Genomic DNA, 26030 nt, shown 5'->3' with positions numbered 1-26030 from the left:
ATGCTAATGGTCACGTATCAAATGATAATGGTCATGTATCAAATGCTAATGTTCATGTTTCAAATGATAATGGTCATGTATCAAATGCTAATGGTCATGTATCAAATGCTAGTGGTCATGTATCAAATGCTAATGGTCATATATCAAATGCTAATGGTCATATATCAAATGCTAATGGTCATGTATCAAATGCTAATGGTCATATCAAATGCTAATGGTCATGTATCGAATGCTAATGGTCATGTATCAAATGCTAATGGTCATGTATCAAATGCTAATGGGCATGTATCAAATGCTAATGGTCATGTATCGAATGCTAATGGTCATGTATCGAATGCTAATGGTCATGTATCAAATGCTAGGTAATTCTCTCTAGTCCTTCTCCCCTCTACCCTTCTAATCCTAACCCTCTTTCTCTCACTGATTTACCTCCCTCCCTCCCCTCCCTCCCTCCCTCCCTCCCTCCCTCCCTCCCTCCCTCCCTCCCTCCTCTCTCTCTCTCTCTCTCTCTCTCTCTCTCTCTCTCTATCCCCCTCTCTCTCTCTCCCTCTCTCTCTCTCTCCCCTTCCCCTCCCTCCCTCTCTCTCTCTCTCTCTCTCTCTCTCTCTCTCTCTCTCTCTCTCTCTTACTCCCCTTCCTTCCCTCCCTCTCTCTCTCTCTCTCTGTCCCCCTCCCTCCCTCCCTCCCTCCTGTAGGAAGAGTGGCTGACGTGTCAGCGTAACTGGCTGTATCTGGAGAGTATCTTCAGTGCTCCAGACATCCAGAGACAGCTTCCTGCTGAAGCCAAGATGTTCCTCCAGGTGGACAAGTCCTGGAAGGAGATTATGAGGAAGGTCAACAGGCTTCCCAATGCTCTGAGGGCTGCTACACAGCCAGGTAACTAACTCTCTCTCACACACATACTCACACACTCGAGAGAGAGAGAGAGAGAGAGAGAGAGAGAGAGAGAGAGAGAGAGAGAGAGAGAGAGAGAGAGAGAGAGAGAGAGAGAGAGAGAGAGAGAGAGAGAGAGAGAGAGAGAGAGAGAGAGAGAGAGAGAGAGAGAGAGAGAGAGAGAGAGAGAGAGAGAGAGAGAGAGAGAGAGAGAGAGAGAGAGAGAGAGAGAGAGAGAGAGAGAGAGAGAGAGAGAGGTATCACCTCCCCCCCTCCCCTGTTCTCTTTGTCTCTCTACAGGTCTGCTGGAGATCTTCCAGAACAACAACGCCCTGCTAGACCAGATCCAGAAGTGTCTGGAGGCCTACCTGGAGTCCAAGAGAGTCATCTTCCCCAGGTACTGTGCTGTCTGCATGTCTCTCTCTAGGACCAGGATTGGTGGTCAACGTCTGAACCACTTGGTTAAGTCTCACTGTGTTGTGATGTACCCTGTGGTGAAATGTTGGAAGACACTTCCTGAATCAACGCGTCCGTCTCTCGGTACCGTTCCCAGGTTCTACTTCCTGTCCAACGATGAGCTCCTGGAGATCTTGGCTCAGACCAGGAACCCCCAGGCCGTTCAGCCCCACCTCAGGAAGTGTTTTGATGCTATCGCCCGCCTGGAGTTCGCCCTGCTGCCCCCTCCGCCCCCCGGCGCCATGACAACGCAGCCTGCAGACGGAGAACAGGAGAAGGTCTACAGCAACGACATTCTGGCCATGGTCTCACCTGAAGGAGAGAAGGTAAGTAATAATACTGGTCATGGTCTCACCTGAGAGAGAGAAGGTAGGTAATATACTGGTCATGGTCTCACCTGAGAGAGAGAAGGTAGGTAATATACTGGTCATGGTCTCACCTGAAGGATAGAACGTAGGTAATATACTGGTCATGGTCTCACCTGAGAGAGAGAAGGTAGGTAATATACTGGTCATGGTCTCACCTGAAGGAGAGAAGGTAGGTAATATACTGGTCATGGTCTCACCTGAAGGAGAGAAGGTAGGTAATATACTGGTCATGGTCTCACCTGAAGGAGAGGAGGTAGGTAATATACTGGTCATGGTCTCATCTGAAGGAGAAGGTAGGTAATATACTGGTCATGGTCTCACCTGAAGGAGAGAAGGTAGGTAATATACTGGTCATGGTCTCACCTGAGGAGAGGAGGTAGGTAATATACTGGTCATGGTCTCACCTGAGAGAGAGAAGGTAGGTAATATACTGGTCATGGTCTCACCTGAGAGAAAGAAGGTAGGTAATATACTGGTCATGGTCTCACCTGAAGGATAGAACGTAGGTAATATACTGGTCATGGTCTCACCTGAGGGAGAGAAGGTAGGTAATATACTGGTCATGGTCTCACCTGAAGGAGAGATGGTAAGTAATATACTGGTCATGGTCTCACCTGAGAGAGAGAAGGTAGGTAATATACTGGTCATGGTCTCACCTGAAGGAGAGAAGGTAGGTAATATACTGGTCATGGTCTCACCTGAGAGAGAGAAGGTAGGTAATATACTGGTCATGGTCTCACCTGAGAGAGGAGGTAGGTAATATACTGGTCATGGTCTCACCTGAGAGAGAGGAGGTAGGTAATATACTGGTCATGGTCTCACCTGAATGAGAGATGGTAGGTAATATACTGGTCATGGTCTCACCTGAAGGAGAGGAGGTAGGTAATATACTGGTCATGGTCTCACCTGAATGAGAGATGGTAGGTAATATACTGGTCATGGTCTCACCTGAATGAGAGATGGTAGGTAATATACTGGTCATGGTCTCACCTGAATGAGAGATGGTAGGTCATGGTCTCACCTGAATGAGAGATGGTAGGTAATATACTGGTCATGGTCTCACCTGAATGAGAGATGGTAGGTAATATACTGGTCATGGTCTCACCTGAGAGAGAGGAGGTAGGTAATATACTGGTCATGGTCTCATCTGAATGAGAGATGGTAGGTAATATACTGGTCATGGTCTCACCTGAATGAGAGATGGTAGGTAATATACTGGTCATGGTCTCACCTGAGAGAGAGGAGGAAGGTAATATACTGGTCATGGTCTCACCTGAAGGAGAGAAGGTAGGTAATATACTGGTCATGGTCTCACCTGAATGAGAGATGGTAGGTAATATACTGGTCATGGTCTCACCTGAGAGAGAGGAGGAAGGTAATATACTGGTCATGGTCTCACCTGAAGGAGAGGAGGTAGGTAATATACTGGTCATGGTCTCACCTGAAGGAGAAGGTAGGTAATATACTGGTCATGGTCTCACCTGAAGGAGAGGAGGTAGGTAATATACTGGTCATGGTCTCACCTGAAGGAGAGGAGGTAGGTAATATACTGGTCATGGTCTCACCTGAAGGAGAGAAGGTAGGTAATATACTGGTCATGGTCTCACCTGAAGGAGAGGAGGTAGGTAATATACTGGTCATGGTCTCACCTGAAGGAGAGGAGGTAGGTAATATACTGGTCATGGTCTCACCTGAAGGAGAAGGTAGGTAATATACTGGTCATGGTCTCACCTGAAGGAGAATGTAGGTAATATACTGGTCATGGTCTCACCTGAAGGAGAGGAGGTAGGTAATATACTGGTCATGGTCTCACCTGAAGAGAGGAGGTAGGTAATATACTGGTCATGGTCTCACCTGAAGGGAGAAGGTAGGTAATATACTGGTCATGGTCTCACCTGAAGGAGAGGAGGTAGGTAATATACTGGTCATGGTCTCACCTGAAGGAGAGGAGGTAGGTAATATACTGGTCATGGTCTCATCTGAAGGAGAGGAGGTAGGTAATATACTGGTCATGGTCTCACCTGAAGGAGAAGGTAGGTAATATACTGGTCATGGTCTCACCTGAAGGAGAGGAGGTAGGTAATATACTGATCATGGTCTCACCTGAAGGAGAAGGTAGGTAATATACTGGTCATGGTCTCATCTGAAGGAGAGGAGGTAGGTAATATACTGGTCATGGTCTCACCTGAAGGAGAAGGTAGGTAATATACTGGTCATGGTCTCACCTGAAGGAGAAGGTAGGTAATATACTGGTCATGGTCTCACCTGAAGGAGAGGAGGTAGGTAATATACTGGTCATGGTCTCACCTGAAGGAGAGGAGGTAGGTAATATACTGATCATGGTCTCACCTGAAGGAGAGGAGGTAGGTAATATACTGGTCATGGTCTCACCTGAAGGAGAAGGTAGGTAATATACTGGTCATGGTCTCACCTGAAGGAGAAGGTAGGTAATATACTGGTCATGGTCTCACCTGAAGGAGAGGAGGTAGGTAATATACTGGTCATGGTCTCACCTGAAGGAGAAGGTAGGTAATATACTGGTCATGGTCTCACCTGAAGGAGAAGGTAGGTAATATACTGGTCATGGTCTCACCTGAAGGAGAGGAGGTAGGTAATATACTGGTCATGGTCTCACCTGAAGGAGAAGGTAGGTAATATACTGGTCATGGTCTCACCTGAAGGAGAAGGTAGGTAATATACTGGTCATGGTCTCACCTGAAGGAGAAGGTAGGTAATATACTGGTCATGGTCTCACCTGAAGGAGAAGGTAGGTAATATACTGGTCATGGTCTCACCTGAAGGAGAGGAGGTAGGTAATATACTGGTCATGGTCTCACCTGAAGGAGAGGAGGTAGGTAATATACTGGTCATGGTCTCACCTGAAGGAGAGGAGGTAGGTAATATACTGGTCATGGTCTCACCTGAAGGAGAAGGTAGGTAATATACTGGTCATGGTCTCACCTGAAGGAGAGGAGGTAGGTAATATACTGGTCATGGTCTCATCTGAAGGAGAGGAGACCTCCCTGTCTTTCTCTCTGTTGATTATTTCACTGTCACTGGAGATGGATCTTCAGACGTCAAGATGGACATAACAAAGTTTTTAATGAAAATCTTATCCTTGACTTCCATTACAATATTCTGTGTGTGTGTAGGTGGGCCTGGCTAAAGGTCTGAAGGCGCGTGGTAACGTAGAGGACTGGCTGGGTAAAGTAGAGGAGGCCATGTTCTCTTCCCTCCGCCGCCTCAGCAAGGCCTCCATCGCTGACTACCAGAGTAAAGAACGAGAGGAGTGGGTGGTGGCTGGACACCCCTCACAGGTACACACACACACACACACACACACACACACACACACACACACACACACACACACACACACACACACACACACACACACACACACACACACACACACACACACACACACACACACACACACACACACACACACACTAACCTCCATCGCTGACTACCAGAGCAAACAACGAGAATAGCCTCTGAAGAAATGAATTAATTCCTATTGTATGATTATCATGTGTTGTAAACCTGGTGTCTGTAAGAGGTTAATGTCCAGCTGCAGTATTCCTCTGTGTCCACCAGGTGGTGTTAACCATCAGTCAGTTGATGTGGTGCAGAGACCTGGACGGCTGTCTGGAGGGAGACCACGACCACTTCATGGCCCTGCAGGACTTTGAATATGTCAACATTGATGTACGACCGTCCACAATGATTGTTTTCAACAGCCTACGGTGGTGACAGCACCTTGACACAGAGATGTTTATCTTTATAGAAATACTTTGGTTTTTTTATCATTTGATGATTCTCCTCGTGTCTGTCTGTCTGCTTGTCTGTCTGCTTGTCTGTCTGCCTGCCTCCCTCCCTACTTGTCTGTCTCTCTATCTATCTATCTGTCTGTCTGTCTGTCTATAGAGGCTGAATGCCCTAGCAGCCCTGGTTCGAGGCCAACTCCCCAACCTGCACCGTAACATCATCACAGCTCTCATCACCGTAGACGTGCACGCCAGGGACATTGTCACAGACCTCGTGGCCCGGAAGGTATTGTACGCCTGCAAACCACCCACTGCATCATGGGAAGTGTAGTTCATTAAAAAAATATTGTTTTACATAAATCCAACTTGTCTGATCAAAAATAACAGTTTATGTCCTGTTTATTTGGCCTTAACCTTGATTAGTGACCAAGGCTGTGTGTGTGTGTGTGTGTGTGTGTGTGTGTGTGTGTGTGTGTGTGTGTGTGTGTGTGTGTGTGTGTGTGTGTGTGTGTGTGTGTGTGTGTGTGTGTGTGTGTGTGTGTGTGTGTGTGTGTGTGTGTGTGTGTGTGTGTATGTGTGTATGTGTGTATGTGTGTGTGTGTGTGTGTGTGTATGTGTGTGTGTGTGTGTGTGTGTGTGTGTGTGTGTGTGTGTGTGTGTGTGTGTGTGTGTGTGTGTGTGTGTGTGTGTGTGTAGGTTGACTCCAGCAGTAACTTTGAGTGGCAGAGGCAGCTGCGTTACTACTGGGACTTGGACCTAGATAACTGTGTGGCCAGGATGGCTCTGTCCACCTACATCTATGGATATGAATACCTGGGGGCCTGCCCTCGCCTCGTCATAACCCCACTCACGGTAACACACACACACACACACACACACACACACACACACACACACACACACACACACACACACACACACACACACACACACACACACACACACACACACACACACACAAGACAGTGACAAACAATGTATCAAAGCAACAGTCTAAGATATTGCAGATGGTATCCTTCTGTGCATGATTGTCTTGGTGTGCGTGTGTGTGTGCGCGTGTGTGTGTGTGTGTGTGTGTGTGTGTGTGTGTGTGTGTGTGTGTGTGTGTGTGTGTGTGTGTGTGTGTGTGTGTGTGTGTGTGTGTGTGTGTGTGTGTGTGTGTGTGTGTGTGTGTGTGCACCTGCACTTCGGGACATTTTCCCTCATCAGACTGCATGGGGAAATCAGAAAAGCACTATGTGGGGAAATATGTGTCAGGGTGCCTTGATTAACATGCCCATGTTCCCCCGTGTCTCAAAGTTAAACAAATCCAAATATATTTTATATTTGAGATTCTTCAAAGTATCCTTGATGACAGCTTTGCCCACTCTTGGCATTCTCTCAACCCGCTTCACCTGGAATGCTTTTCCAACAGTCTTGAAGGAGTTCCCACATATGCTGAGCACTTGTTGGCTGCTCTTCACTCTGCGGTCCAACTCATTCCAAACCATCTCAATTGGGTTGAGGTCGGGTGATTGTGGAGGTCAGGTCAACTGATGCAGCATTTCATCACTCTCCTTCTTGGTCAAATAGCCCTTACACAGCCTGGAGGTGTGTTGGGTCATTGTCCTGTTGAAAAACAAATGATAGTCCCACTAAGCTCAAACCAGATGGGATGGTGTATCGCTGCAGAATGTGGTGGTAGCAATGCTGGTTAAGTGTGCCTTGAATTCTAAGTAAATCATAGACAGTTTCACCAGCAAAGCACCCCCACAGCATCACACCTCTTCCTCCGTGCTTCACGGTGGGAACCACACATGCAGAGATCATCTGTTCACCTACTCTGCGTCTCACAAAGACATGATGGTTGGAACCAAAAATATCAAATTTGGAGTCATCAGACCAAAGGACAGATTTCCACCAGTCTAATGTTCATTGCTCGTGTTTCTTGGCCCAAGCAACTCTTCTTCTTATTGGTGTCCTTTTAGTAGTGGTTTCTTTGCAGCAATTCAACCACAAAGGCCTGATTTACGCAGTCTCCTCTGAACAGTTGATGTTGAGATGTCTGTTACTTGAACTATGTGAAGCATCTATTTGGGCTGCAATTTCTGAGGCTGGTAGCTCTAATGAACTTGTCCTCTGTAGCAGAGGTAACTCTGGGTCTTCCTTTCCTGTGGTGGTCCTCATGAGAACCAGTTTCATCATCGTTTTTGCGACTGCACTTGAAGCAACTTTCAAAGTTCTTAATTTTCCTGATTGACTGACCTTCATGTCTTAAAGTAATGATGGACTGTCATTTCTCTTTGCTTATTTGAGCTGTTCTTGCCATAATATGGACTTGGTCTTTTAACAAATAGGGCTCTTCTGTATACCACCCCTACCTTGTCACAGCTCAAATGCATTAAGAAGGAAAGAAATTCCACAAACCCGTTTTGTCTCTGTAGGATCTTTCCATCCATTATCCCGTTGTATGTCTCTCTAGGACCTCTCCATCTATTAACCTGTTGTCTCTCTCTAGGATCTCTCTAGGATCTCTCCATCCATTAACCCATTGTATGTCTCTCTAGGATCTCTCCATCCATTAACCTGTTGTATGTCTCTCTCTAGGATCTCTCTAGGATCTCTCCATCCATTAACCCATTGTGTCTCTCTAGGATCTCTCTAGGACCTCTCCATCTATTAACCTGTTGTCTCTCTCTAGGATCTCTCTAGGACCTCTCCATCTATTAACCTGTTGTCTCTCTCTAGGATCTCTCTAGGATCTCTCCATCCATTAACCTGTTGTCTCTCTCTAGGATCTCTCCATCCATTAACCTGTTGTCTCTCTATAGGATCTCTCCATCCATTAACCTGTTGTATGTCTCTCTCTAGGATCTCTCCATCCATTAACCTGCTGTTTGTCTCTCTCTAGGATCTCTCTAGGATCTCTCCATCCATTAACCTGTTGTCTCTCTCTAGGATCTCTCCATCTATTAACCTGTTGTCTCTCTCTAGGATCTCTCCATCCATTAACCTGTTGTCTCTCTCTAGGATCTCTCCATCCATTAACCTGTTGTATGTCTCTCTCTAGGATCTCTCTAGGATCTCTCCATCCATTAACCTGTTGTCTCTCTCTAGGATCTCTCCATCCATTAACCTGTATGTCTCTCTCTAGGATCTCTCCATCCATTAACCTGTTGTCTCTCTCTAGGATCTCTCCATCCATTAACCTGCTGTATGTCTCTCTCTAGGATCTCTCCATCCATTAACCTGTTGTCTCTCTCTAGGATCTCTCCACCCATTAACCTGTTGTCTCTCTCTAGGATCTCTCCATCCATTAACCTGCTGTATGTCTCTCTCTAGGATCTCTCCATCCATTAACCTGTTGTATGTCTCTCTCTAGGATCTCTCTAGGATCTCTCCATCCATTAACCTGTTGTCTCTCTCTAGGATCTCTCCATCCATTAACCTGCTGTATGTATCTCTCTAGGATCTCTCCATCCATTAACCTGTTGTATGTCTCTCTCTAGGATCTCTCCATCCATTAACCTGCTGTATGTCTCTCTCTAGGATCTCTCCATCCATTAACCTGTTGTCTCTCTCTAGGATCTCTCCACCCATTAACCTGTTGTCTCTCTCTAGGATCTCTCCATCCATTAACCTGCTGTATGTCTCTCTCTAGGATCTCTCCATCCATTAACCTGCTGTATGTCTCTCTCTAGGATCTCTCCATCCATTAACCTGTTGTCTCTCTCTAGGATCTCTCTAGGATCTCTCCATCCATTAACCTGTTGTCTCTCTCTAGGATCTCTTCACCCATTAACCTGTTGTCTCTCTCTAGGATCTCTTCACCCATTAACCTGTTGTCTCTCTAGGACCTCTCCATCTATTAACCTGTTGTCTCTCTCTAGGATCTCTCCATCCATTAACCTGTTGTCTCTCTAGGATCTCTCCATCCATTAACCTGTTGTCTCTCTCTAGGATCTCTTCACCCATTAACCTGTTGTCTCTCTAGGACCTCTCCATCTATTAACCTGTTGTCTCTCTCTAGGATCTCTTCACCCATTAACCTGTTGTCTCTCTAGGATCTCTCCATCCATTAACCTGTTGTCTCTCTCTAGGATCTCTTCACCCATTAACCTGTTGTCTCTCTAGGACCTCTCCATCTATTAACCTGTTGTCTCTCTCTAGGACCTCTCCATCCATTAACCTGTTGTCTCTCTCTAGGATCTCTCCATCCATTAACCTGTTGTCTCTCTAGGATCTCTCCATCCATTAACCTGTTGTCTCTCTCTAGGATCTCTCCATCCATTAACCTGTTGTATGTCTCTAGGATCTCTCCAGCCATTAACCCATTGTATGTCTCTCTCTAGGATCTCTCCATCCATTAACCTGTTGTCTCTCTAGGATCTCTCCATCCATTAACCCATTGTATGTCTCTCTCTAGGATCTCTCCATCCATTAACCTGTTGTCTCTCTCTAGGATCTCTCCATCCATTAACCTGTTGTATGTCTCTAGGATCTCTCCATCCATTAACCCATTGTATGTCTCTCTCTAGGATCTCTCCATCCATTAACCTGTTGTCTCTCTAGGATCTCTCCATCCATTAACCTGTTGTCTCTCTCTAGGATCTCTCCATCCATTAACCTGTTGTATGTCTCTAGGATCTCTCCATCCATTAACCCATTGTATGTCTCTCTCTAGGATCTCTCCATCCATTAACCTGTTGTCTCTCTCTAGGATCTCTCTAGGATCTCTCCATCCATTAACCTGTTGTCTCTCTCTAGGATCTCTCCATCCATTAACCTGTTGTCTCTCTAGGATCTCTCTATCCATTAACCTGTTGTCTCTCTCTAGGATCTCTCCATCCAATAACCTGTTGTCTCTCTAGGATCTCTCCATCCATTAACCTGTTGTCTCTCTAGGATCTCTCCATCCATTAACCTGTTGTCTCTCTAGGATCTCTCCATCCATTAACCTGTTGTCTCTCTCTAGGATCTCTCCATCCATTAACCTGTTGTCTCTCTCTAGGATCTCTCCATCCATTAACCTGTTGTCTCTCTAGGATCTCTCCATCCATTAACCTGTTGTCTCTCTCTAGGATCTCTCCATCCATTAACCTGTTGTCTCTCTCTAGGATCTCTCCATCTATTAACCTGTTGTCTCTCTCTAGGATCTCTCCATCCATTAACCTGTTGTCTCTCTCTAGGATCTCTCCATCCATTAACCTGTTGTATGTCTCTCTCTAGGATCTCTCTAGGATCTCTCCATCCATTAACCTGTTGTCTCTCTCTAGGATCTCTCCATCCATTAACCTGCTGTATGTCTCTCTCTAGGATCTCTCCATCCATTAACCTGTTGTCTCTCTCTAGGATCTCTCCATCCATTAACCTGCTGTATGTCTCTCTCTAGGATCTCTCCATCCATTAACCTGTTGTCTCTCTCTAGGATCTCTCCACCCATTAACCTGTTGTCTCTCTCTAGGATCTCTCCATCCATTAACCTGCTGTATGTCTCTCTCTAGGATCTCTCCATCCATTAACCTGTTGTATGTCTCTCTCTAGGATCTCTCTAGGATCTCTCCATCCATTAACCTGTTGTCTCTCTCTAGGATCTCTCCATCCATTAACCTGCTGTATGTATCTCTCTAGGATCTCTCCATCCATTAACCTGTTGTATGTCTCTCTCTAGGATCTCTCCATCCATTAACCTGCTGTATGTCTCTCTCTAGGATCTCTCCATCCATTAACCTGTTGTCTCTCTCTAGGATCTCTCCACCCATTAACCTGTTGTCTCTCTCTAGGATCTCTCCATCCATTAACCTGCTGTATGTCTCTCTCTAGGATCTCTCCATCCATTAACCTGCTGTATGTCTCTCTCTAGGATCTCTCCATCCATTAACCTGTTGTCTCTCTCTAGGATCTCTCTAGGATCTCTCCATCCATTAACCTGTTGTCTCTCTCTAGGATCTCTTCACCCATTAACCTGTTGTCTCTCTCTAGGATCTCTTCACCCATTAACCTGTTGTCTCTCTAGGACCTCTCCATCTATTAACCTGTTGTCTCTCTCTAGGATCTCTCCATCCATTAACCTGTTGTCTTAGGATCTCTCCATCCATTAACCTGTTGTCTCTCTCTAGGATCTCTTCACCCATTAACCTGTTGTCTCTCTAGGACCTCTCCATCTATTAACCTGTTGTCTCTCTCTAGGATGTCTTCACCCATTAACCTGTTGTCTCTCTAGGATCTCTCCATCCATTAACCTGTTGTCTCTCTCTAGGATCTCTTCACCCATTAACCTGTTGTCTCTCTAGGACCTCTCCATCTATTAACCTGTTGTCTCTCTCTAGGACCTCTCCATCCATTAACCTGTTGTCTCTCTCTAGGATCTCTCCATCCATTAACCTGTTGTCTCTCTAGGATCTCTCCATCCATTAACCTGTTGTCTCTCTCTAGGATCTCTCCATCCATTAACCTGTTGTATGTCTCTAGGATCTCTCCATCCATTAACCCATTGTATGTCTCTCTCTAGGATCTCTCCATCCATTAACCTGTTGTCTCTCTAGGATCTCTCCATCCATTAACCCATTGTATGTCTCTCTCTAGGATCTCTCCATCCATTAACCTGTTGTCTCTCTCTAGGATCTCTCCATCCATTAACCTGTTGTATGTCTCTAGGATCTCTCCATCCATTAACCCATTGTATGTCTCTCTCTAGGATCTCTCCATCCATTAACCTGTTGTCTCTCTAGGATCTCTCCATCCATTAACCTGTTGTCTCTCTCTAGGATCTCTCCATCCATTAACCTGTTGTATGTCTCTAGGATCTCTCCATCCATTAACCCATTGTATGTCTCTCTCTAGGATCTCTCCATCCATTAACCTGTTGTCTCTCTCTAGGATCTCTCTAGGATCTCTCCATCCATTAACCTGTTGTCTCTCTCTAGGATCTCTCCATCCATTAACCTGTTGTCTCTCTAGGATCTCTCTATCCATTAACCTGTTGTCTCTCTCTAGGATCTCTCCATCCAATAACCTGTTGTCTCTCTAGGATCTCTCCATCCATTAACCTGTTGTCTCTCTAGGATCTCTCCATCCATTAACCTGTTGTCTCTCTAGGATCTCTCCATCCATTAACCTGTTGTCTCTCTCTAGGATCTCTCCATCCATTAACCTGTTGTCTCTCTCTAGGATCTCTCCATCCATTAACCTGTTGTCTCTCTAGGATCTCTCCATCCATTAACCTGTTGTCTCTCTCTAGGATCTCTCCATCCATTAACCTGTTGTCTCTCTCTAGGATCTCTCCATCCATTAACCTGTTGTATGTCTCTAGGATCTCTCCATCCATTAACCTGTTGTATGTCTCTCTCTAGGATCTCTCCATCCATTAACCTGTTGTATGTCTCTAGGATCTCTCCATCCATTAACCTGTTGTATGTCTCTCTCTAGGATCTCTCCATCCATTAACCTGTTGTATGTCTCTCTCTAGGATCTCTCCATCCATTAACCTGTTGTATGTCTCTAGGATCTCTCCATCCATTAACCCATTGTATGTCTCTCTCTAGGATCTCTCCATCCATTAACCTGTTGTCTCTCTCTAGGATCTCTCCATCCATTAACCTGTTGTATGTCTCTCTCTAGGATCTCTCCATCCATTAACCTGTTGTATGTCTCTAGGATCTCTCCATCAATTAACCTGTTGTCTCTCTCTAGGATCTCTCCATCCATTAACCTGTTGTATGTCTCTCTCTAGGATCTCTCTAGGATCTCTCCATCCATTAACCTGTTGTCTCTCTAGGATCTCTCCATCTATTAACCTGTTGTCTCTCTCTAGGATCTCTCCATCCATTAACCTGTTGTCTCTCTCTAGGATCTCTCCATCCATTAACCTGTTGTCTCTCTCTAGGATCTCTCCATCCATTAACCTGTTGTATCTCTCTAGGATCTCTCCATCCATTAACCTGTTGTCTCTCTCTAGGATCTCTCTAGGATCTCTCCATCCATTAACCTGTTGTCTCTCTAGGATCTCTCCATCTATTAACCTGTTGTCTCTCTCTAGGATCTCTCCATCCATTAACCTGTTGTCTCTCTCTAGGATCTCTCCATCCATTAACCTGTTGTCTCTCTCTAGGATCTCTCCATCCATTAACCTGTTGTCTCTCTAGGATCTCTCCATCCATTAACCTGTTGTCTCTCTCTAGGATCTCTCCATCCATTAACCTGTTGTCTCTCTCTAGGATCTCTCCATCCATTAACCTGTTGTCTCTCTAGGATCTCTCCATCCATTAACCTGTTGTATCTCTCTAGGATCTCTCCATCCATTAACCTGTTGTCTCTCTCTAGGATCTCTCTAGGATCTCTCCATCCATTAACCTGTTGTCTCTCTAGGATCTCTCCATCTATTAACCTGTTGTCTCTCTCTAGGATCTCTCCATCCATTAACCTGTTGTCTCTCTCTAGGATCTCTCCATCCATTAACCTGTTGTCTCTCTAGGATCTCTCTATCCATTAACCTGTTGTCTCTCTCTAGGATCTCTCCATCTATTAACCTGTTGTCTCTCTCTAGGATCTCTCCATCCATTAACCTGTTGTCTCTCTCTAGGATCTCTCCATCCATTAACCTGTTGTCTCTCTCTAGGATCTCTCCATCCATTAACCTGTTGTCTCTCTCTAGGATCTCTCCATCCATTAACCTGTTGTCTCTCTCTAGGATCTCTCCATCCATTAACCTGTTGTCTCTCTCTAGGATCTCTCCATCCATTAACCCATTGTATGTCTCTCTCTAGGATCTCTCCATCCATTTACCTGTTGTCTCTCTCTAGGATCTCTCCATCCATTAACCCATTGTATGTCTCTCTCTAGGATCTCTCCATCCATTAACCTGCTGTATGTCTCTCTCTAGGATCTCTCCATCCATTAACCTGTTGTCTCTCTCTAGGATCTCTCCATCCATTAACCTGTTGTCTCTCTCTAGGATCTCTCCATCCATTAACCTGTTGTGTCTCTCTCTAGGATCTCTCCATCCATTAACCTGCTGTATGTCTCTCTCTAGGATCTCTCCATCCATTAACCTGTTGTCTCTCTCTAGGATCTCTCCATCCATTAACCTGTTGTCTCTCTATAGGATCTCTCCATCCATTAACCTGTTGTATGTCTCTCTCTAGGATCTCTCCATCCATTAACCTGTTGTCTCTCTCTAGGACCTCTCCATCCATTAACCTGTTGTCTCTCTCTAGGATCTCTCCATCCATTAACCTGTTGTATGTCTCTCTCTAGGATCTCTTCATCCATTAACCTGCTGTATGTCTCTCTCTAGGATCTCTCTAGGATCTCTCCATCCATTAACCTGTTGTCTCTCTCTAGGATCTCTCCATCTATTAACCTGTTGTCTCTCTCTAGGATCTCTCCATCCATTAACCTGTTGTCTCTCTCTAGGATCTCTCCATCCATTAACCTGTTGTATGTCTCTCTCTAGGATCTCTCTAGGATCTCTCCATCCATTAACCTGTTGTCTCTCTCTAGGATCTCTCCATCCATTAACCTGCTGTATGTCTCTCTCTAGGATCTCTCCATCCATTAACCTGTTGTCTCTCTCTAGGATCTCTCCATCCATTAACCTGCTGTATGTCTCTCTCTAGGATCTCTCCATCCATTAACCTGTTGTATGTATCTCTCTAGGATCTCTCCATCCATTAACCTGTTGTATGTCTCTCTCTAGGATCTCTCCATCCATTAACCTGCTGTATGTCTCTCTCTAGGATCTCTCCATCCATTAACCTGTTGTCTCTCTCTAGGATCTCTCTAGGATCTCTCCATCCATTAACCTGTTGTCTCTCTCTAGGATCTCTTCACCCATTAACCTGTTGTCTCTCTCTAGGATCTCTTCACCCATTAACCTGTTGTCTCTCTCTAGGATCTCTCCATCCATTAACCTGTTGTCTCTCTAGGACCTCTCCATCTATTAACCTGTTGTCTCTCTCTAGGATCTCTCCATCCATTAACCTGTTGTCTCTCTAGGATCTCTCCATCCATTAACCTGTTGTCTCTCTCTAGGATCTCTCCATCCATTAACCTGTTGTATGTCTCTAGGATCTCTCCATCCATTAACCCATTGTATGTCTCTCTCTAGGATCTCTCCATCCATTAACCTGTTGTCTCTCTAGGATCTCTCCATACATTAACCCATTGTATGTCTCTCTCTAGGATCTCTCCATCCATTAACCTGTTGTCTCTCTCTAGGATCTCTCCATCCATTAACCTGTTGTATGTCTCTAGGATCTCTCCATCCATTAACCCATTGTATGTCTCTCTCTAGGATCTCTCCATCCATTAACCTGTTGTCTCTCTAGGATCTCTCCATCCATTAACCTGTTGTCTCTCTCTAGATCTCTCCATCCATTAACCTGTTGTATGTCTCTAGGATCTCTCCATCCATTAACCCATTGTATGTCTCTCTCTAGGATCTCTCCATCCATTAACCTGTTGTCTCTCTCTAGGATCTCTAGGATCTCTCCATCCATTAACCTGTTGTCTCTCTCTAGGATCTCTCCATCCATTAACCTGTTGTCTCTCTAGGATCTCTCTATCCATTAACCTGTTGTCTCTCTCTAGGATCTCTCCATCCAATAACCTGTTGTCTCTCTAGGATCTCTCCATCCATTAACCTGTTGTCTCTCTAGGATCTCTCCATCCATTAACCTGTTGTCTCTCTAGGATCTCTCCATCCATTAACCTGTTGTCTCTCTCTAGGATCTCTCCATCCATTAACCTGTTGTCTCTCTCTAGGATCTCTCCATCCATTAACCTGTTGTCTCTCTAGGATCTCTCCATCCATTAACCTGTTGTCTCTCTAGGATCTCTCCATCCATTAACCTGTTGTCTCTCTCTAGGATCTCTCCATCCATTAACCTGTTGTCTCTCTCTAGGATCTCTCCATCCATTAACCTGTTGTATGTCTCTAGGATCTCTCCATCCATTAACCTGTTGTATGTCTCTCTCTAGGATCTCTCCATCCATTAACCTGTTGTATGTCTCTAGGATCTCTCCATCCATTAACCTGTTGTATGTCTCTCTCTAGGATCTCTCCATCCATTAACCTGTTGTATGTCTCTCTCTAGGATCTCTCCATCCATTAACCTGTTGTATGTCTCTAGGATCTCTCCATCCATTAACCCATTGTATGTCTCTCTCTAGGATCTCTCCATCCATTAACCTGTTGTCTCTCTCTAGGATCTCTCCATCCATTAACCTGTTGTATGTCTCTCTAGGATCTCTCCATCCATTAACCTGTTGTATGTCTCTAGGATCTCTCCATCCATTAACCTGTTGTCTCTCTCTAGGATCTCTCCATCCATTAACCTGTTGTATGTCTCTCTCTAGGATCTCTCTAGGATCTCTCCATCCATTAACCTGTTGTCTCTCTAGGATCTCTCCATCTATTAACCTGTTGTCTCTCTCTAGGATCTCTCCATCCATTAACCTGTTGTCTCTCTCTAGGATCTCTCCATCCATTAACCTGTTGTCTCTCTCTAGGATCTCTCCATCCATTAACCTGTTGTATCTCTCTAGGATCTCTCCATCCATTAACCTGTTGTCTCTCTCTAGGATCTCTCTAGGATCTCTCCATCCATTAACCTGTTGTCTCTCTAGGATCTCTCCATCTATTAACCTGTTGTCTCTCTCTAGGATCTCTCCATCCATTAACCTGTTGTCTCTCTCTAGGATCTCTCCATCCATTAACCTGTTGTCTCTCTCTAGGATCTCTCCATCCATTAACCTGTTGTCTCTCTAGGATCTCTCCATCCATTAACCTGTTGTCTCTCTCTAGGATCTCTCCATCCATTAACCTGTTGTCTCTCTCTAGGATCTCTCCATCCATTAACCTGTTGTCTCTCTCTAGGATCTCTCCATCCATTAACCTGTTGTCTCTCTAGGATCTCTCCATCCATTAACCTGTTGTATCTCTCTAGGATCTCTCCATCCATTAACCTGTTGTCTCTCTCTAGGATCTCTCTAGGATCTCTCCATCCATTAACCTGTTGTCTCTCTAGGATCTCTCCATCTATTAACCTGTTGTCTCTCTCTAGGATCTCTCCATCCATTAACCTGTTGTCTCTCTCTAGGATCTCTCCATCCATTAACCTGTTGTCTCTCTCTAGGATCTCTCCATCCATTAACCTGTTGTCTCTCTAGGATCTCTCCATCCATTAACCTGTTGTCTCTCTCTAGGATCTCTCCATCCATTAACCTGTTGTCTCTCTCTAGGATCTCTCCATCCATTAACCTGTTGTCTCTCTCTAGGATCTCTCCATCTATTAACCTGTTGTCTCTCTCTAGGATCTCTCCATCCAATAACCCGTTATATGTCTCTCTAGGATCTCTCCATCCATTAACCTGTTGTCTCTCTCTAGGATCTCTCCATCCATTAACCTGTTGTCTCTCTCTAGGATCTCTCCATCCATTAACCTGTTGTCTCTCTCTAGGATCTCTCCATCCATTAACCTGTTGTCTCTCTCTAGGATCTCTCCATCGATTAACCCATTGTATGTCTCTCTCTAGGATCTCTCCATCCATTTACCTGTTGTCTCTCTCTAGGATCTCTCCATCCATTAACCCATTGTATGTCTCTCTCTAGGATCTCTCCATCCATTAACCTGCTGTATGTCTCTCTCTAGGATCTCTCCATCCATTAACCTGTTGTCTCTCTCTAGGATCTCTCCATCCATTAACCTGTTGTCTCTCTCTAGGATCTCTCCATCCATTAACCTGTTGTGTCTCTCTCTAGGATCTCTCCATCCATTAACCTGCTGTATGTCTCTCTCTAGGATCTCTCCATCCATTAACCTGTTGTCTCTCTCTAGGATCTCTCCATCCATTAACCTGTTGTCTCTCTCTAGGATCTCTCCATCCATTAACCTGTTGTCTCTCTCTAGGATCTCTCCATCCATTAACCTGTTGTCTCTCTAGGATCTCTCCATCCATTAACCTGTTGTCTCTCTCTAGGATCTCTCCATCCATTAACCTGTTGTCTCTCTCTAGGATCTCTCCATCCATTAACCTGTTGTCTCTCTCTAGGATCTCTCCATCCATTAACCTGTTGTCTCTCTCTAGGATCTCTCCATCCATTAACCTGTTGTCTCTCTCTAGGATCTCTCCATCCATTAACCTGTTGTCTCTCTAGGATCTCTCCATCCATTAACCTGTTGTCTCTCTAGGATCTCTCCATCCATTAACCTGTTGTCTCTCTAGGATCTCTCCATCTATTAACCTGTTGTCTCTCTCTAGGATCTCTCCATCCAATAACCCGTTATATGTCTCTCTAGGATCTCTCCATCCATTAACCTGTTGTCTCTCTCTAGGATCTCTCCATCCATTTACCTGTTGTCTCTCTCTAGGATCTCTCCATCCATTAACCTGTTGTCTCTCTCTAGGATCTCTCCATCCATTAACCTGTTGTCTCTCTCTAGGATCTCTCCATCCATTAACCCATTGTATGTCTCTCTCTAGGATCTCTCCATCCATTTACCTGTTGTCTCTCTCTAGGATCTCTCCATCCATTAACCCATTGTATGTCTCTCTCTAGGATCTCTCCATCCATTAACCTGCTGTATGTCTCTCTCTAGGATCTCTCCATCCATTAACCTGTTGTCTCTCTCTAGGATCTCTCCATCCATTAACCTGTTGTGTCTCTCTCTAGGATCTCTCCATCCATTAACCTGCTGTATGTCTCTCTCTAGGATCTCTCCATCCATTAACCTGTTGTCTCTCTCTAGGATCTCTCCATCCATTAACCTGTTGTCTCTCTCTAGGATCTCTCCATCCATTAACCTGTTGTCTCTCTCTAGGATCTCTCCATCTATTAACCTGTTGTCTCTCTCTAGGATCTCTCCATCCATTAACCTGTTGTCTCTCTCTAGGATCTCTCCATCCATTAACCTGTTGTCTCTCTAGGATCTCTCCATCCATTAACCTGTTGTCTCTCTAGGATCTCTCCATCCATTAACCTGTTGTCTCTCTAGGATCTCTCCATCCATTAACCTGTTGTCTCTCTAGGATCTCTCCATCCATTAACCTGTTGTCTCTCTAGGATCTCTCCATCCATTAACCTGTTGTCTCTCTAGGATCTCTCCATCCATTAACCTGTTGTCTCTCTAGGATCTCTCCATCCATTAACCTGTTGTCTCTCTCTAGGATCTCTCCATCCATTAACCTGTTGTCTCTCTAGGATCTCTCCATCCATTAACCTGTTGTCTCTCTAGGATCTCTCCATCCATTAACCTGTTGTCTCTCTAGGATCTCTCCATCCATTAACCTGTTGTCTCTCTAGGATCTCTCCATCCATTAACCTGTTGTCTCTCTAGGATCTCTCCATCCATTAACCTGTTGTCTCTCTCTAGGATCTCTCCATCCATTAACCTGTTGTCTCTCTCTAGGATCTCTCCATCCATTAACCTGTTGTCTCTCTCTAGGATCTCTCCATCCATTAACCTATTGTCTCTCTAGGATCTCTCCATCCATTAACCTGTTGTCTCTCTAGGATCTCTCCATCCATTAACCTGTTGTCTCTCTAGGATCTCTCCATCCATTAACCTGTTGTCTCTCTAGGATCTCTCCATCCATTAACCTGTTGTCTCTCTAGGATCTCTCCATCCATTAACCTGTTGTCTCTCTCTAGGATCTCTCCATCCATTAACCTGTTGTCTCTCTCTAGGATCTCTCCATCCATTAACCTGTTGTCTCTCTCTAGGATCTCTCCATCCATTAACCTGTTGTCTCTCTCTAGGATCTCTCCATCCATTAACCTATTGTCTCTCTAGGATCTCTCCATCCATTAACCTGTTGTCTCTCTAGGATCTCTCCATCCATTAACCTGTTGTCTCTCTAGGATCTCTCCATCCATTAACCTGTTGTCTCTCTCTAGGATCTCTCCATCCATTAACCTGTTGTCTCTCTCTAGGATCTCTCCATACATTAACCTGTTGTCTCTCTCTAGGATCTCTCTAGGATCTCTCCATCCATTAACCCGTTGCATGTCTCTAGGATCGTTGCTACCTGTGTCTGATGGGGGCTCTTCAGTTAGACCTTGGTGGGGCTCCAGCAGGCCCAGCTGGAACAGGGAAGACGGAGACCACTAAGGACCTGGCCAAGGCTCTGTCCATCCAGTGTGTCGTCTTCAACTGTTCTGATGGACTGGACTACAAGGTACTGATTAGACTGACCAGCACAGAACCTTCTATTCCAGGGTTTCCCAAACTCAGTCCTGCCCCAGCACTGCACGGCTGAGTCAAATAACCAGAGCCTGATGATGAGTTGGTTATTTCAATCAGGTGTGTAGTGCTAGGACAAGAACCAAACCGAGTTTGGGGAACCCTGTTCTCTCCCCCTCTTCCTTTACCCTTCTAATCCCAACCCTCTGTCTCTCTCTCTCCTCTTGTCTTTGTTTTACCCAGACACTAACACTAGGGGACAGTGTCACCACAGCAGTGGATCTTCTTCATAATGAAGGATCCTGTCCTGCTATCTGCTTAACCAATCACCTGTCTGTGTTGTAGATGATGGGGAAGTTCTTCAGTGGTCTGGCCCAATCAGGGGCCTGGTGTTGTTTTGATGAGTTTAACCGCATCGACATCGAGGTGCTGTCTGTCATCGCCCAGCAACTCATTACTATCCGCAATGCCAAGATGGCCAAGGTATACCCTCCCCTTTCCCCTGTCTGTCCCAATATCTTTACATTTAGAAACTGGGTGGTTCGAGCCCTGAATGCTGATTGGCTGAAATCCATGGTATATGAGACAGTATATTACCGGTATGACAAAAAGTTTATTTTACTAATTATTTTAATAACCAGTTTATAATAGCAATAAGGCACCTCGGGGGTTTGGGGTATATGGCCAATATACCATGGCTAAGGGCTGTATCCAGGCACCCTTCGTTGCGTTGTGCTTAAGAACAGCCGTTAGCCGTGGTATATTGGCCAATAACCCCATCTCCTCAGGCCTTATTGCTGGAATATATCACAAATACAGTATATACTGGTACCTACAACTCACCACCATCCACAAAGTGAAGATGGCCAAGGTATAGCTACACCTGGTCACCCACAGCCTTCCTAGTTCTAACCTCCATCCATCACACCAGTCAGGCAAGATTGAAGAAGTTGTTTGCCCTCTAAACTAAAGCCTGGATATCAGGTCTGTTTCTTCAGACCTCAGTGTAACAGAGGTAGTTTAACTAACAGAATCGTCTGTTCCTGTTGTCACCATGATGTGTACTCTACCTTAGTAAATGACATGGTAGATGCTCACAACCTGGTTCAGTCCTCCGTGTCATGTGGTCTCTGTCTTGTAGCTGTCCAGGTTCATGTTTGAGGGCAGAGAGATCAAGCTGGTGATGACATGTGCTGCCTTCATCACTATGAACCCAGGCTACGCTGGACGCACTGAGCTCCCTGACAACCTCAAAGCCCTGTTCAGACCCATAGCCATGATGGTGCCCAACTATGCCCTGATCGCTGAGGTAACTGTGGGGCTGGGGATGTGTTACGATGCTGAGGTCATTTGTAGCTGGGGACCAGATCATTGACTTCCGTTTCTCCCCCTCCATGCTTACATTCTCTCCTCCTATAGGTGATCCTCTACTCTGAGGGTTTTGAGTCCAGTAAGACTCTGGCCCGAAAGATGACCCAGATGTACAAGCTGTGTTCTGAGCAGCTCTCCCAACAGGACCACTACGACTTCGGCATGAGGGCCGTCAAGTCTGTCCTCGTCATGGCAGGGTAGGACCCACAGGGGGTGCTATTCTATACTGGTCTAGGGTAGGACCCACAGGGGGTGCTATTCTATACTGGTCTAGGGTAGGACCCACAGGGGGTGCTATTCTATACTGGTCTAGGGTAGGACCCACAGGGGGTGCTATTCTATACTGGTCTAGGGTAGGACCCACAGGGGGTGCTATTCTATACTGGTCTAGGGTAGGACCCACAGGGGGTGCTATTCTATACTGGTCTAGGGTAGGACCCACAGGGGGTGCTATTCTATACTGGTCTAGGGTAGGACCCACAGGGGGTGCTATTCTCTACCGGTCTAGGGTAGGACCCACAGGGGGTGCTATTCTCTACCGGTCTAGGGTAGGACCCACAGGGGGTGCTATTCTCTACCGGTCTAGGGTAGGACCCACAGGGGGTGCTATTCTATACTGGTCTAGGGTAGGACCCACAGGGGGTGCTATTCTATACTGGTCTAGGGTAGGACCCACAGGGGGTGCTATTCTATACTGGTCTAGGGTAGGACCCACAGGGGGTGCTATTCTCTACCGGTCTAGGGTAGGACCCACAGGGGGTGCTATTCTCTACCGGTCTAGGGTAGGACCCACAGGGGTGCTATTCTCTACCGGTCTAGGGTAGGACCCACAGGGGGTGCTATTCTCTACCGGTCTAGGGTAGGACCCACAGGGGGTGCTATTCTATACTGGTCTAGGGTAGGACCCACAGGGGGTGCTATTCTCTACCGGTCTAGGGTAGGACCCACAGGGGGTGCTATTCTCTACCGGTCTAGGGTAGGACCCACAGGGGGTGCTATTCTCTACCGGTCTAGGGTAGGACCCACAGGGGGTGCTATTCTATACTGGTCTAGGGTAGGACCCACAGGGGGTGCTATTCTCTACCGGTCTAGGGTAGGACCCACAGGGGGTGCTATTCTCTACCGGTCTAGGGTAGGACCCACAGGGGGTGCTATTCTCTACCGGTCTAGGGTAGGACCCACAGGGGGTGCTATTCTATACTGATCTAGAGTAGGACCCACAGGTGGTGCTATTCTATACTGGTCTAGGGTAGGACACACAGGGGGTGCTATTCTATACTGGTCTAGGCTAGGACACAACGTTGTACCCACCCTGTTCAATCAAAGTTGCAAACCGGTATCTGTTAGATTTTGGGGGTAAAAACAAGGTACTTTTGAACTCGTCGTGACCAGATAGGACACAGAGAGAAAAACAGAACTCTATTCAATCAAAACCACCAGTCGGTATCTGACAGTTTCTGGGCTTATGAAAAAACAAGGTAAAGGTCACTTTATGTACAAATCAGATTGACACGATATTCAGTTGTATCCTCATAGTGCCGTTTACAGATCCCCCTCTACCCAGAACCCTCTACCCAGAACCCTCTACCCTTATGCATTTTACAGCCACTTCTATGCAAATGTAAACCTTTGGTAGCGTTCCCAATGGCACCATCATCCCTATGCAGTGCACTGCTTTTGACCAGCTTTATATCGGGAATAAGGTGCCATTTGGGACACAGACCTTATTGTCAAAGCTGAGTGACACAGTGCAGAATGGTGACAGGAAGAGCAGACTAGACAAGGGAAATGACTTGTTTCCTCTCTGCAAGGCTGACTCAAAGAGAATAAGATAGTAGCATATGACCTCCTGCCTGGTCTACTGACCCGTTCCTCATCACACGACAGCTCCCTGACAGGAAGGACTGAGACACTGTATCAACATCATATTAAATATGATTGGCATCATTCAGATCCTCCTGGTCTAGATGTGGTAGTAATGTCCCCTGTCTGTCCCATCCATCAAGCTTCATCCCAGATTGACTCACACAGCTATTGTCTTGTCACGGGCTGAGCTGTTCATTTTACAGGTGTGTGAATAACAAGCCCTCTGACTGCCTTTAGAGCCACCCTCTTCTGTCTGTCTCATTCACTTTTTACTACCGCTATAAATCCAATGTAATGGGCCTGCCGTTATCACCCTGTGGGTGTGTGTGTTACAGCACCACACATTATTAATGCATGGGTTGGTGAACAGTCACTGGGGAATCCTCATCCACCTTGATTAGCCGAGCTCTCGGAAAGGAGGGAGGGAGGGTGACAGGAAGAGTAAAGAGAGAGGAGAGGAATTCACTTCTACCTAACAACCTCCAACCAAGCTGTGTGTGTCTGCATGTGTGTTTGTGTGTAACAGAGAAATGGTGAGTGTGTTTAAAGTGATGTTTCAGTTCAGTGACCTTTAGATGACGCGGTGATGCATTCAGTTCCACGACCTTTAGACGACCCAGTGATGTATTCAGTTCCACGACCTTTAGACGACCCAGTGATGTATTCAGTTCCACGACCTTTAGACGACCCAGTGATTTATTCAGTTCCACGACCTTTAGACGACCCAGTGATGTATTCAGTTCCACGACCTTTAGACGACCCAGTGATGTATTCAGTTCCACGACCTTTAGACGACCCAGTGATTTATTCAGTTCCACGACCTTTATACGACCCAGTGATGTGTTCAGTTCAGTGACCTTTAGACGATTCCAAATTGAAGTCAGTCAATTCAGGAAGTGATTTAAAGTTAAATACATTTGAAATACTGTAAATAGCTTATCCTTTCATTGTATTGAAAATTAATTGAAAAAATATGAGATTTTGACTCTCTGAAGAGAGAGGGACCCCCACATTTATAGAGAATGTATTATGTGTGCGTGTGACCCCCGACAGCTCTCTGAAGAGAGAGGGACCCCACATTTATAGAGAATGTATTATGTGTGCGTGTGACCCCGACAGCTCTCTGAAGAGAGAGGGACCCCCACATTTATAGAGAATGTATTATGTGTGCGTGTGACCCCCGACAGCTCTCTGAAGAGAGAGGGACCCCGACATTTATAGAGAATGTATTATGTGTGCGTGTGACCCCGACAGCTCTCTGAAGAGAGAGGGACCCCCACATTTATAGAGAATGTATTATGTGTGCGTGTGACCCCCGACAGCTCTCTGAAGAGAGAGGGACCCCCACATTTATAGAGAATGTATTATGTGTGCGTGTGACCCCCGACAGCTCTCTGAAGAGAGAGGGACCCCACATTTATAGAGAATGTATTATGTGTGCGTGTGACCCCGACAGCTCTCTGAAGAGAGAGGGACCCCCACATTTATAGAGAATGTATTATGTGTGCGTGTGACCCCGACAGCTCTCTGAAGAGAGAGGGACCTCCACATTTATAGAGAATGTATTATGTGTGCGTGTGACCCCCGACAGCTCTCTGAAGAGAGAGGGACCCCCACATTTATAGAGAATGTATTATGTGTGCGTGTGACCCCGACAGCTCTCTGAAGAGAGAGGGACCCCACATTTATAGAGAATGTATTATGTGTGCGTGTGACCCCCGACAGCTCTCTGAAGAGAGAGGGACCCCACATTTATAGAGAATGTATTATGTGTGCGTGTGACCCCGACAGCTCTCTGAAGAGAGAGGGACCCCACATTTATAGAGAATGTATTATGTGTGCGTGTGACCCCCGACAGCTCTCTGAAGAGAGAGGGACCCCCACATTTATAGAGAATGTATTATGTGTGCGTGTGACCCCGACAGCTCTCTGAAGAGAGAGAACCCCCACATTTATAGAGAATGTATTATGTGTGCGTGTGACCCCGACAGCTCTCTGAAGAGAGAGGGACCCCACATTTATAGAGAATGTATTATGTGTGCGTGTGACCCCGACAGCTCCCTGAAGAGAGAGGGACCCCCACATTTATAGAGAATGTATTATGTGTGCGTGTGACCCCCGACAGCTCTCTGAAGAGAGAGGGACCCCCACATTTATAGAGA

General features: G+C 45.8%; 1 pseudogene; it reads left to right on the top strand.

Moving 5' to 3' along the window:
* LOC124023141 overlaps positions 1–26030 on the top strand; it is a 138134-nt pseudogene that overhangs the window by 14162 nt on the left and 97942 nt on the right.

This window comes from Oncorhynchus gorbuscha, unplaced genomic scaffold (genome assembly GCF_021184085.1).
Source record: "Oncorhynchus gorbuscha isolate QuinsamMale2020 ecotype Even-year unplaced genomic scaffold, OgorEven_v1.0 Un_scaffold_1504, whole genome shotgun sequence".
NCBI lineage: Eukaryota > Metazoa > Chordata > Actinopteri > Salmoniformes > Salmonidae > Oncorhynchus > Oncorhynchus gorbuscha.
The sequence above is the reverse complement of the archived record's forward strand: the minus strand, read 5'-3'. Positions and strand labels throughout refer to the sequence as shown.